We start from the raw sequence: 12,172 nt of genomic DNA on the forward strand, positions 1-12,172 counted from the left end.
GATATCTGAAACTCATTGAATATCAAGTCTAAGGAAAATATTTTCTAGACAATGCCTACATATTATATCTATTAATGTTACAAATCCAGCAATGCATTGTTATAATTATTAGTTTACCATCTATAGTCATTTGCTCAGCCCCTACAGCTTTGCTCACATTCACCTCATTCGTGCTGTTGGCAAATATATTGCACATATATTACATTTATATGTTATAGGCTCAACAATATATACATATTCTATGAAAATGCTTTTTAAATCGGTTAAGATATTTATATATGTTATATAATTACCTTCGTGTTTGTTCTTATTAATTCCTATTACTACCTGGGATCACTTGCTTTCAGCCTAAAGAACTTCCTTTACTATTTCTTATGAGTTGGCTAGAAACAGATTTTTTTTTTTTTTTTTTTTTTAACGATAGCTTTGCTGTATATAGGAGTCTCTGTTGACAGTATTTTTATTTGAGCACTTTGAATGTTTTCCCACTGTCCTCTGGCTTCCATTGTCTCCCTTTTAAGCGACCCATTGTTTTTCTCCACCTTTTTTCAAGACTTTCTCCTTGTCTTTGATTTTCAGCATTTTTACTATGATGTGTCTATTTGTAGGTCTCTGCATTTATCCTTGGAGTATATTGAGTTTCCAGGATGCGCAGGCTATTGGTTGGTTTTCAATAAATATGAGAAGTTTTTTGCCATTCTTCAAATTTTATCTTTTTCTCCTCTCTGGTAATTTCAGTTCAAGGACTACAAGGATTAGTCATCTGCTCTTATGTTAATGGACCCCAGGCTACTGTGCCTTTAAGTTCTTTTGTTTGCTTTACAATTTCCTCAGCTGCCCTTTCACAGTTAACTGTCACTACTTGCTACTGTAAGCTTGTTTCTTCTGCCTAACTTGTTTCTGTGTTTCTACTCGGATGATCTGGGGAACAGGTAACTGAATTAATTAAATTGTGTCTAAAGAGTAAAATGGCTGTGCTTAAAACCCTGAATGCCTTATTCTGTGAGCTGCAGCCAAACTGATAAGACCAAGGATACCCATTCTGAGATAATTAGTTCCTGGCTGCCCAGGAGATTGGTATTTGTCCAGAAAATTCGGATTTCTAAGGTTGGCTGCTAGGAGCCAACTTCTCTGGTAAATGTTACTGGCTGTTTCTTTATATTTCTTAGGAATTTTCAAAAAACAGATCAACATACTATCTTTAGCTTTTGCCAATGTTGAAACATTGGCTTCCAAATGACATCAACAATCTGAGAGAGGGAACATATGAAGCGGTAGTGATGCAGGACAAGGCAAATTTCCCCGAGTTGGGGTAAGACCAAGCCCTGTACCAAGAGAAGAGTCTGGTCCTTTGGTAGAGAGTGTAGAGAGAATTCAACACACATGCCAAAGTTAGAGGCAAAAGGAAAGTTTATTAGAAAAGGGGTAACACTCCACAACAGGGTGGTCTCTCAGAGGCAAACCATGAGAGGAACAGTGAGAGAGACAGAGTGAAGGCACTGAGAGGGACCCTGAGTGTTCAGAGAATTTAGTTTATTTGTCATTCTTTAGCCCATTTCCTTTGATATGGACATAACGGTGAGGAAGGGGAAGGGTATGTAGTGTGAAAAGGTAAGAATATGTAGAGTGAAAGGCCTGCTGGCAGTTTCCAGCCTTTAATCTTCAGGTTCCCCATGGTGTTAGCCATCGGGAATGACTCTTGATTCCTGTTTCCAACTCACAGATGTGGGGAATGGGCTGTAAGCAATCCCAGTAGAAATCTTCCTTTGTTCCGAAGGTGTCCTCCTGGCCTGGCTGCAGGGCTGATCAGCATATTGCAGTCTCTGATCGTGGCTTGATTAACATTTTAATTCTATTGCCTCCTCCCTAATTTAGTAGTATGCATCAATTGTCCTTGAATTTAGCGCTATTTAATAGCCATCATTGACCAAGATGATGGACTTGAAAATGCTCTTTTTAAAATTCTACAGACAGATTGAGCAGTTGCAAACATTGAAGAATATGTAATAGAATTTAGATTGATCTTGAAAATAAAGGAACAGGTTCATCAATATTAGAAGCAGAATAGGAAAAATAATGCAATATACTTTAGGACTAATAAATTCTTCCAAACAAATATACATAATCAGGAGAAAGGCAGGGTAGGTAAACATACAGCCTGAACACTCTGTCAATTAAGGAATATTTTGCAATTCATGAATACTTGGACCGTAAGGACAACAAAAAAAGACTGGATTAATAGTTAATTTGAATATGAGTAAATAGTGTGGAACTGTTTTCAAAATGCTGGAAACAGTTGTAATGGTGGGAGTATGCCTAGGGATTAGTCTTGCCTCTTGAGCCCTAATTAAGCCCTTATTTTGGTCACATTGGTCTCTGCGTTTTTGTGCTGCAGAACCTAAGAGAAATAAGCAAAACTTCATGATAAAGAACATAAAAGAACATATAAGGAAAGCCTAACAGTAGCTTTTGTGGTTGCTCCAGTCTTTTGGATCCTTCCCAACGTTTCTCAGAAGTCTACTCAAAGCCCCACTCAAAGAAGACTTGGAGTGAAACACAAGAGATGTGAGGCTGTCAACTATCCTTTTTTATCCTACCAGTTCTAGGCAGTTCTCTAAACAGACGGTCATACAGAGTTGTAAAGAAAGAAGATTCCCAGAGACACAGGCCCTCCACATTACAGATCTGCCCTCCACAAAGCTATCTGCTACCTAATTACTGTTAAATTGGCAATATCTGAAGGACCGAGAATGTGCGTTTCTCTATTTATGGAGCTGATGCTTAAACAAGGGGAGGAAGAGTAGGGGGGTTTACCCCTGCTCAGTCAAAAATTCTGGTATAACTTTGACTTCCCCATATTTAGCTACAGTCTGGGCCCTTCACATCTGCAGATTGAACCAAACAGGGATGAAAAACAGTATTTTCAATCCATGGTTTGGAATCTGCGATTAGGAATGGGATGATACTGTTTTCATTTTGCGGTTGGTTGATCCTGTGGATGTGAAACCCTGGCTATGAAGAGCTAGCATTATTTATTGGACCCACGCAGTTCAAACCTGTGTTCAACAGTCAACTGGATATCTACCTTTCCCTTGGTAACTGAACGCTTCCTGACAACTGAACTCATACTCTATGAGAAGAAACTGTTCCAAAGAGGTAAGACTTCATTTTTGTCCTTCATTTCAAAGTTTTGAGTCAATAGGATAGCCTCATAATTAGAAGCTGTGACTTTATATTTTCCTTTTGTATCTTTAAATTATTATATTAGAGAAAATAGCAAAGTTAATAGTATAAGGTGGGAATGGAGGGTAGGTAGCTTTTAAAATCTTAGACATACTAATTGATCTCTTAGATCCACAGTTAAAGGGGAGTATTGATAATATTCATTTTGTTGACCTTGGTTGTTTACTATGAAGATTAAATGATAGTCCTAAATGGGAATTCTTTCAATGCTCTGAACGAATATAAAAATATAAGGGGTCGTTTATGTTCTAAAGTTGAATCTGTGTCTAGAATGAAGAGGATCAGGCCATGAATTACCTTTAGATAATTTTTAAGGAGATTTTATTCTTGATAATGTGCCAAATTTACTGGTGAATTTGCAGAGAACACTTTAAGTCCATGCAACTCTGTGATAAAAGCTGGGCCATTTTTTACTTTAGCCATATTCATATGACTGGCAGAATATAAAGGAGCCAAAATTTCCTGTCTGTCAAGCCTTACTGTGATGGTCCCGCTGGAAGCTGATAACAGCTGGAAGAGCTGTAGCAAATGAGAGCAAATGCACCTTTTGTCGTGTCCAGTCCTGCCCAACCTGGGTGACACTCTGGCTCCAAAAGTGTCCTATTGTCCCCAGACATACTGCCTTTGTTTCTGAGTTTTGAGAGTTAAATTAGAAAGGCTTGGGGCAAGACAAATAAATAACACTGGGACAGATGAAATGAAAATCCCATCGTTTCCGAAAGGATTTAATCTGTAGTGACAAGTCCTTAATGTTCATTTTTCCTAAAAGTTAAAAAAAAAAAAATTCTAAATACATTGATTTAATCTCTGTGCTTCTCCATTGACACAGAGATTAATTATTCAAATTTAATTTGTTAGAGGTTTGATGTTTAACTTTTTAAACTTAATAAATTACTAGCATGTTAATAAACAATAAGATCTAATCTCATGGAGGATTTTAAAATATAAACCTTTTAATTTCTTAACATAATATTTGATTTCCCTTTATAAAAGAAACAAAACAAAACAAAAATGACTTACAAGAAACTCTATGCCTTGACCAAGTTCTTATCATAATCTGTATTTTACTCTATATTTTATTATATAATGTGTTGACAACAGGGTTACTCCTTTGCTTTATCCAAAAATTAATGAATTTAGAATTTTTTAAAACAGCAATTGAACCCAGAAGGGACAATCCTATTAAAAAGGTTGTCCGGGCAGAATTACCGTTCATTTAGCTCCCCTGAAACACAAACTAATAAATCTATTCCCAGCTGTCCTGGAGACCTTGTAACATGTCTCAGTGGTGACTCCATTGAAATAAGCTCACCTCACCAGAACTTGGAGAGAGAGGGAGGGACACTTTGATTGAAACTACTTAATAAAGAAAATATTCCTTCTACTGCATAATGTGACATAAAACGTGCATAAATGAACAAAGTATATTTGATTTAAACTTCATCTGTACATGGCTTGTGTTTTCTGATTTCAGAAATGGTTTGTTTGTTTGTTTGTTTGTTTAATGAGATTTTAAAATGCTGTTCTAACTTTACAGTTCTGAGAAAGAGGTTTTTAGATCGGGGTCCAAAAATATTCTCCATAACTCACACTTCCTAAATTTTCCTACTTCCTTGCCTGGTCCATCAAAAAAAGCTCTGCGAATTCCCAAAATAAGAAAAACTGGAGCTTAGAATAATCATCGCGGCACAAGAAAAGTATATGTAAATTTACCAGAAATTGTCATGGAGGAGATAAAATTTATTCATCCTAAAGCGGTCGATACAGTTGACCAAGTTACTTTTTATATCTAGCTTTTCCAGCTACATAATTCTGCTTACATCAAAGGATGCTTTGATAGTCCTATGAGATTATGTATGTGAAAGAGCTCTTAAAATTGTAATGCTAATTTCAATTCTGATGATGATGATTATAGAAAAATGAAAATGATAACTATGTGTAAAATATTCCATTGATGCTTCCAATGAGATGCCGTTGGTGCCTCACTTATATTTCCTCTCTTACCACTTGAGTACACACAGGCCCAAATCTTAAAATTCTTTAAAAAAAAACTTACTGTGTGACTTTATGCAATCCTATCTAAACCTCAATGTTCTCATCCATAAGAGGTTGAAACATAACACCCATTTAGCCTACTTTACTGTGTCTTCTCAAAGATATAACATGATAATTAATGTAAAAGAATTAGATAGATAGATCTATAGAAAAGAAAGTCATACAGAGATTATTGTTGTAATTATTGAGAAAAGCTTCAAGGCACTAGTTGAAATTGGAGTGAGTGAAGAAACAAAGCATTCTGGGCCTGAGGCAGGTGGTTGGTTATGGGAGCACTATCAATCAGCTAGATTTAAAACAAGTAGTTTGCAGAATGGTGAAAAATAATGTAAAGAACTTTATAAATTATACAATTTCTTTCCTGCCCAGTCTGAAGAGTAGGGTGCTATGTGATAGACCGAGAAAGTCATTATGTGGTATAGAAAAGATATACAGGAGAAAAGAGAAATTAACAAGATTACACTCGACACTGCCTGGAAGACAGAAGGACCAGAGATGCAGGGAATCCCTGGAAAGCTGTATAATTTCCTGGCTTCTCTTAGCACTGTTTCCCATCTCCACACACCCCTGTGGATTGGCAGTGGCTAAGCGTGAAGTCCTTGTGGTTGTAGTCAACCTTCATGGAGCCCGGCAGAACTAGACAAGACTGCTCCAAGCTCGCTGACAGTCTGGGATTTCCAGCTCTGCCCTCAAGGTTTCTGTGACTTCCTGGGAGATTAGGCTCTCTACTGACCACCCTGGCTCTGAACTCCTGTTCCTATGTAACAGATTGTTCTTTCTTTTCCATGTACAAAGTCCCTGTTTCGTGTTTTGTTGACTCAGAGATAGAACTCACTTTTTCTCTTGATTTACATCCCCCCAACACATCACATACACACACACACACACACACACACACACACACACACGCACTCAGGTGAGATGTTTGTCAAATTTTATTGAAGGTTTAGAATGACAGAAGGGGTTTAAATTAGGACTTGAAAATTGTAACTAAATATTAGATATCCCTGTCTATAAAAAGTGCCTTAGTCATTGCCTGCCATGTTGTTTAGCCTGCTTCTCTTTTATTCTTGAATCCTGCTCCCCAAATTCTGATCCTATCAAGGTGAAAATTTTTATACTCTTACTTCATTTTTCCTGGTGAGCTCATGCCTCAGAGTCTCACTTTCTTCCCCAAAGCAGCACCTCAGGGTATACTTCAAAAAACATAATTTTCTAAAACATGGCAGACATGAAGGTACATCCCTCTGACCTTCCTTCAAAGGAATATATTTCAGGAGCACAGTTAGGTGACAGCCCCCAGCTGCCAACCTTTGTCTCCGCTGTGGCAGCCAATGACTGGACACAGTGAGGCAGTATACTAGAGTGAGCCAGTGTTCTTGCCTGACTGGGGCTTCTCTACGAGGGTCCCATGGAACTTTGCTTAGGGACTCCCCATTGACCTGACTAAGCTGTCTCAGAACTGTGCTACAATCACAGGTTCAGTCCATAAATTCTCCCTCCTGGTCTCCTTTTCATAGACATCAGATCTTCAGTACAATCTGAAGGCTCTCCTTGCCTACTCTGTCTAACCTACCCACCCCCCTTTATCCTTCACCTCTTTCTCCCAAGTAAATCTACTACACATATGATTGCATCTGCTTCTTGGAAGAACTAAACAGAAATACTCCCTAAGAAGTTACGATGCCTACATTTAAGATCATTTTTCTCCATTCTGCTATACAGATATGATTTAATCTCTTTGTCAATGATATATGCATGTTATAAATTATATCCATTTGTAGATAGTAGGTATACATTTCTCCATGGCAACAAGGTTCAACTTGACCTAAGGTTCAATCACCAAATTCAAATAGCCAATCTTCAGAATTCACTTCTCTTTCCTAAGCTAAATAAGGAGGTTCTGATTCTCAGTCTGTGGTAGCTTCAGAAATCACTTCTCAGTCCAAAGGCTAGGCATCGTTTTAGAAGCTCTGTTCTATTGGTGTCCCATTATTAGTAACTTTGCTGGAGACTTAAGGCTCGGGCACTTAGTGCCTGGTCCATATAGGCAAATCTGCAGTTTTTCCCATAAACAGTCTTCCGAACTTTGTAAATCTGCAATTCTTTCCCAGTTTTTAGGAGTATAACTGTCTTCTAAAATAGGGTTATTCTCTCCTCCTGTCTTTGATGTTCCGTCCCTTCTCTTTTAATCTCCATAATGAGTCTTTGAAAACAAAGGTCTACATATTTGTCCTCAAGGATAAACTCACCAGTGGCACAGAGTTTGCCTTCTGGGGCCAGTGGGTGCTGGTGGGTACTCTTTCAGAGGCTGAGAAAAACAAAATAGCTAATTTTACAGTGGATTACTTTGCCCTGTCAAATGTTCAATAAACCAACCTGCTACACACATTTTTCCCCATTACATTTCCTTGATCGTAGATATTTGAGCAAAAAAAAAATCTAGTAGTACAAACCCCTTGTTCTAACAAGTAGAGGCTTGTTCTTAGTGTTTCTGCCATAGCTGGACAGAGGTAAAATTAGTGGAAAACAGAAACAATTACATCCAAGAGAGACCTTGGATATTAAGTGGTTCGGGGCTCCCAGCTTTACAGATGAAGAAATGGTGATCCAGAGTGGTCAGACATTATTAGTCCAAGGCCACACAGTCTGACAGTGATAGGGCAACAGCTCTGTCTACGTCTCCTGGATCAATGATATTGCAACATAACCAGAAAGAACATGCAGTTGCATAAAATCGTTTTCTTGCTTCTTGTTCTCTGGGAAAATTTGGACATGTTACTTATGTAATATAAGTCTGTTTTCCATCTTTAAACTTTGCATTCTAATAAATATGGAGTTGTTTGGAGGCTAAAATGAAAAGTGTGCTTGTAATAATGTTCTGGTAAACGATTAAAAATCAGCTCTAGAGGCTGATGGAAGAGCCATGATTTGTAGCACTTGATGATGTTCATATTCCTTCTGCTGTCAATTTCAAGCTTCCAACATTTTTTTTAAAATGGCTGGCAAGATTCCTGAAAATCTCACAATTGCCTCTCACAAACCAGATGAGCTGGCACAGGCTGGCTCCAGCACACCACAGAATGGGAATACTTGGCATATAGTAAATACTCAATAAATAGTAGTTGCCCTCTCATCCTCACAAGGCACAGGTTCTTTCTACCATGCCATGTAACTATTGTTTGAGGAACATTATCTCTTTGAACTTCCCAAGAGATGAAAGTCATTGTTGTAATAATCTATGTAAATAAAATGAACTCTTTCATGTGAAGATGCCTGCATCTGAGGGTATATTTGAGATGCTCTTTCTATAATACAGAATGTGTGAAGTGCCCAGAAATTCACCTTGCAGAATCCTTGTGACTTCCCAAAGAGATCGGTTAACAGTGTCCAAAGCAAATAAAACTGACATAAATTTAAAGCCCGTGGAGACCATAAAATAGAAGAGATATGATGATTTCAGATAAGATCTTTGAAAGAAAGGCAGATGATTTGAACTATAATTGAGCTCTTTCTCACATAGACAATTCTATGTAGCATATTCCAGGGTAAGCATAAGAAGTGGTACATTTATTTGCTGTTTATTAATGATTCTCCTGAACAATGCCAGATATTGTATGTTTGCTTGCCTGCTTTAAACATTCACTATCGACTTTCATTTCTAGCCAAGAAGGATTAACTGGTACAGAATTGCCCTCCCACTATAAAAAACTAGAAAACTGGACAACATATATGAAACAACTGTTTTCAGATATTAGGACCAGAGTATATTTAAGATTGTGATTCCTCAGAGAAGAAAAACAATTGAAGTGAGCCCCACAATTTTCCTGGCTTTCTGCCTGGAAGTAAGGTTGCCAGCTGAAACACAGGAGTCCAGCTAAATTTGAATTTCAGACACATTATGAATATTTTTATTATGATTATGTATAAAAATGCAGCATTGGATTTTTATTTGTTTGTTAAATCTGGCAATCTTACCCGAAAGTAATTTTTAAGCTATAACAAAGAGAGAGGAAATTCAAAGGGTGCATATTAATTTCACTTAGATGAGGAGACAGAAATTCGAGTTTTGTGAGACTGAGATGGCTAGAATTTACAAGGCAGAATACTGTACAGAAGCAAACTGCACAGGGAAAGAACTCCAGAAATTTTCTCAAGGTTCCCCTTGGTTCCTTGGCTGAATATTACTCTGTGTATGTGTAGGGTGAAATTCCACAAGGCCAGGCAAAGAATAAAGACCAAAGAGTTCACACAGGACTTGGAGACATTTGAGTTCCATCCATCCAGGTCAGAGAGGCTTTTCTGAATATGTGGAGCCATCAAAAAAAGTCTGAGAAGAGTCACACATGAACAGTAGGGCTGAGCTGTCCCTAGAATAAAGGCAAACGTTACAAAGCTTTAAAACAAGCCTCAAAAGAATTAAGATGATCTGCAAGATATTAACTGCCACCAAAACAAATTTCAACGCTCTTTAAAGAGGACGACAAAATCTCAACACTCAACAATGTAATATATATAATACTAATGTCCATCTAACCAAAAATGACTAGACATGTAAAAAAAAGTAGCAAAAGCCAGTTCATAACCAGGAGAAAAATCATAGACAGACCAAAAATGACTGAAATGATGGAATTAGCTAACAAGGAGTATGAAACATTTTTATAACTATATTCAAGGATTTAAAGAAAAACAAAATGAGAAGAAAATCAAGACTACAAAGATATAAATTGGGCAGACAATTTACTTTCCTAACGCCACTTCTCTTGAGGCTGATATCGTATACCATGAGTACATACCATCTAACAGAACAGGAAGGGAAAATAAACTGTCTGATTTGCTATTTGCTACAGGACATTCATGGAAAAAGTGAAGGGTAATCCAGAGAAGATTGTACTTCTTCTAAAGAGTTCATTCTCGGAGTCCACAAGAAAATAGTTAACTTTAGACTATAAATTATGCAAGAAAATACAAATCTGAAAAATAAGCTTTTGACTAAATCATTTCTTCCATTTCAGAGTTGGAGATAGGTTGCCGCAGAATCTAATTTCCATCGTGATGCTGAGGAGGTAGGAAGGAATGGGGCTTATGCTAAGTATGTTACAGATAGGTTCTTAAATGTTTTTCTCTCCATGTTGCATGCAAGTATGACATGGATCTTTTTTGTATTTGGATTATTCAGTTATTTTAAATGCATGTTAAGAAGGATTCATTGGTACTTTTTAATCAGAATAAAAAGAAACGTGTTTTTGTGGCTAAAGGCACTTAATTTGTGTTGAAGAAGTTTTGGCTTACCTTATATATGATTCTCTATAGCTATTTTCTTCCCACATTCTGCCTTTAAACACATGAAAAAACATGTGTCTCATAACTAACCTTCAGTTTTAAGCCTTATCTTTTTCTTTCTTCCTTTCCTTCTCTCTACTTTCCTTTGAATCCCATTCAAAATTTTCTCTTAAGTCAACCATAGATAATTTTATAAAGCTGTTATATCATTCTGACTTGGAAAATAAAACAGTAAGCATCCAATAATCCATGTTTATTATCTCATGGTGAAAAATGAAATCTCTTATATCAGAAAATAACTGATGGATTTGTTGATTCATCATGAGGTTAAACAAGGCCCAACCTGCTCTGACACAGCTGTGATGGTAGGGTGGGGCTAGCCACGTGTTTATGTAAATTAACCGAATGAATTTTGCCCCCTTTCGGAAAAAAAAAGTGGTTCTAAGAAGCACGTGGTAGGCACAGCGCCAAGAGAATACATTTCTTCTATTGCCAAACTTTAACTTTGTTCGTCAATAAGTAAGAGAGCATCCAAGGACATTCCCTTTTCACTATCGTGCCCAATATCACATTAGCTTACATCATATTTTTAATTCAAACACAATCGGCCATGTCCAATCTTTAGCATTTTTAAACACAATTTCAAAGAATGAAGAGATTCTGAAGATGCCGAAAAACAAAATCAATTTAAATCAAAATGTTTGCCACAGACTGTAGCAGATTCAGGTTGTACTGTCTTGAAAAGAACTAATGGGTCTCCCAGACTAACTTCTTGTGAACGAGGTGAGAAGCCAACTAACCAACTGGACTGACAGTCTTTTGCACACACCCTGAGAATTATAGTCTGTTCTTGAGATTCTTGTGATCAGATGGGGCAAGGACAGGGAGAGGACAGCATCAGTGTAATACCAAACAGCACAACTCATTTGGATGGGAGAAGAGTGAGGAGAGAAGAGAAGAAGTAGAGGAGGAGGCAAAGAAAATAGACATGTAATAGAGACGATAATTTTGATTCTTGGGGGAGGGAAGGATAACAGATTGATAGGTTCTAGTTCGGTTTCTAGATGGGCCATTATGACTGGCTGGGAAGGGAGAGGTGAAAATTTATAACCTATGTACAGAGATTTATTTGAAGTTTTTAACTGTTTACCAAGCTGGTTGAAAGTATTTAGATGTATTCTGGATACTAAACAGAGGGTCACATAAGGAGTGATTTCTAATGGTTTGGGAGGAAAAAAAATTAAAGAATATTGTCCAAAGAAATAAACACTCAAAGCTCTGATTACTGAGAATATTAGATTAAAACTGATAATAGACTCAATATGCCCAGAAACACAACAAATGAATTATCCATATTCTCCCCAAATTTTCGGTCTCCTCAAGGGCAGGGACCATTTATGTGCCTGGCACATAAAGACACGAATGTTTTTAAAAATGAGAGGAAATAATCAAGAAGTGCAATCACTAAAAGCCATTAAACATTGAATAAAACACAGCTTGGGAATAGAGATACTTATTCTGGAATGTTAAATATTCTCATTTATAGTCTATATCATTTAACAAAAGACTTTAGTTTGATTAGATTAAAACC

This window comes from Pteropus vampyrus, unplaced genomic scaffold (genome assembly GCF_000151845.1).
Source record: "Pteropus vampyrus isolate Shadow unplaced genomic scaffold, Pvam_2.0 Scaffold186, whole genome shotgun sequence".
NCBI classification, from domain to species: Eukaryota; Metazoa; Chordata; class Mammalia; order Chiroptera; family Pteropodidae; genus Pteropus; species Pteropus vampyrus.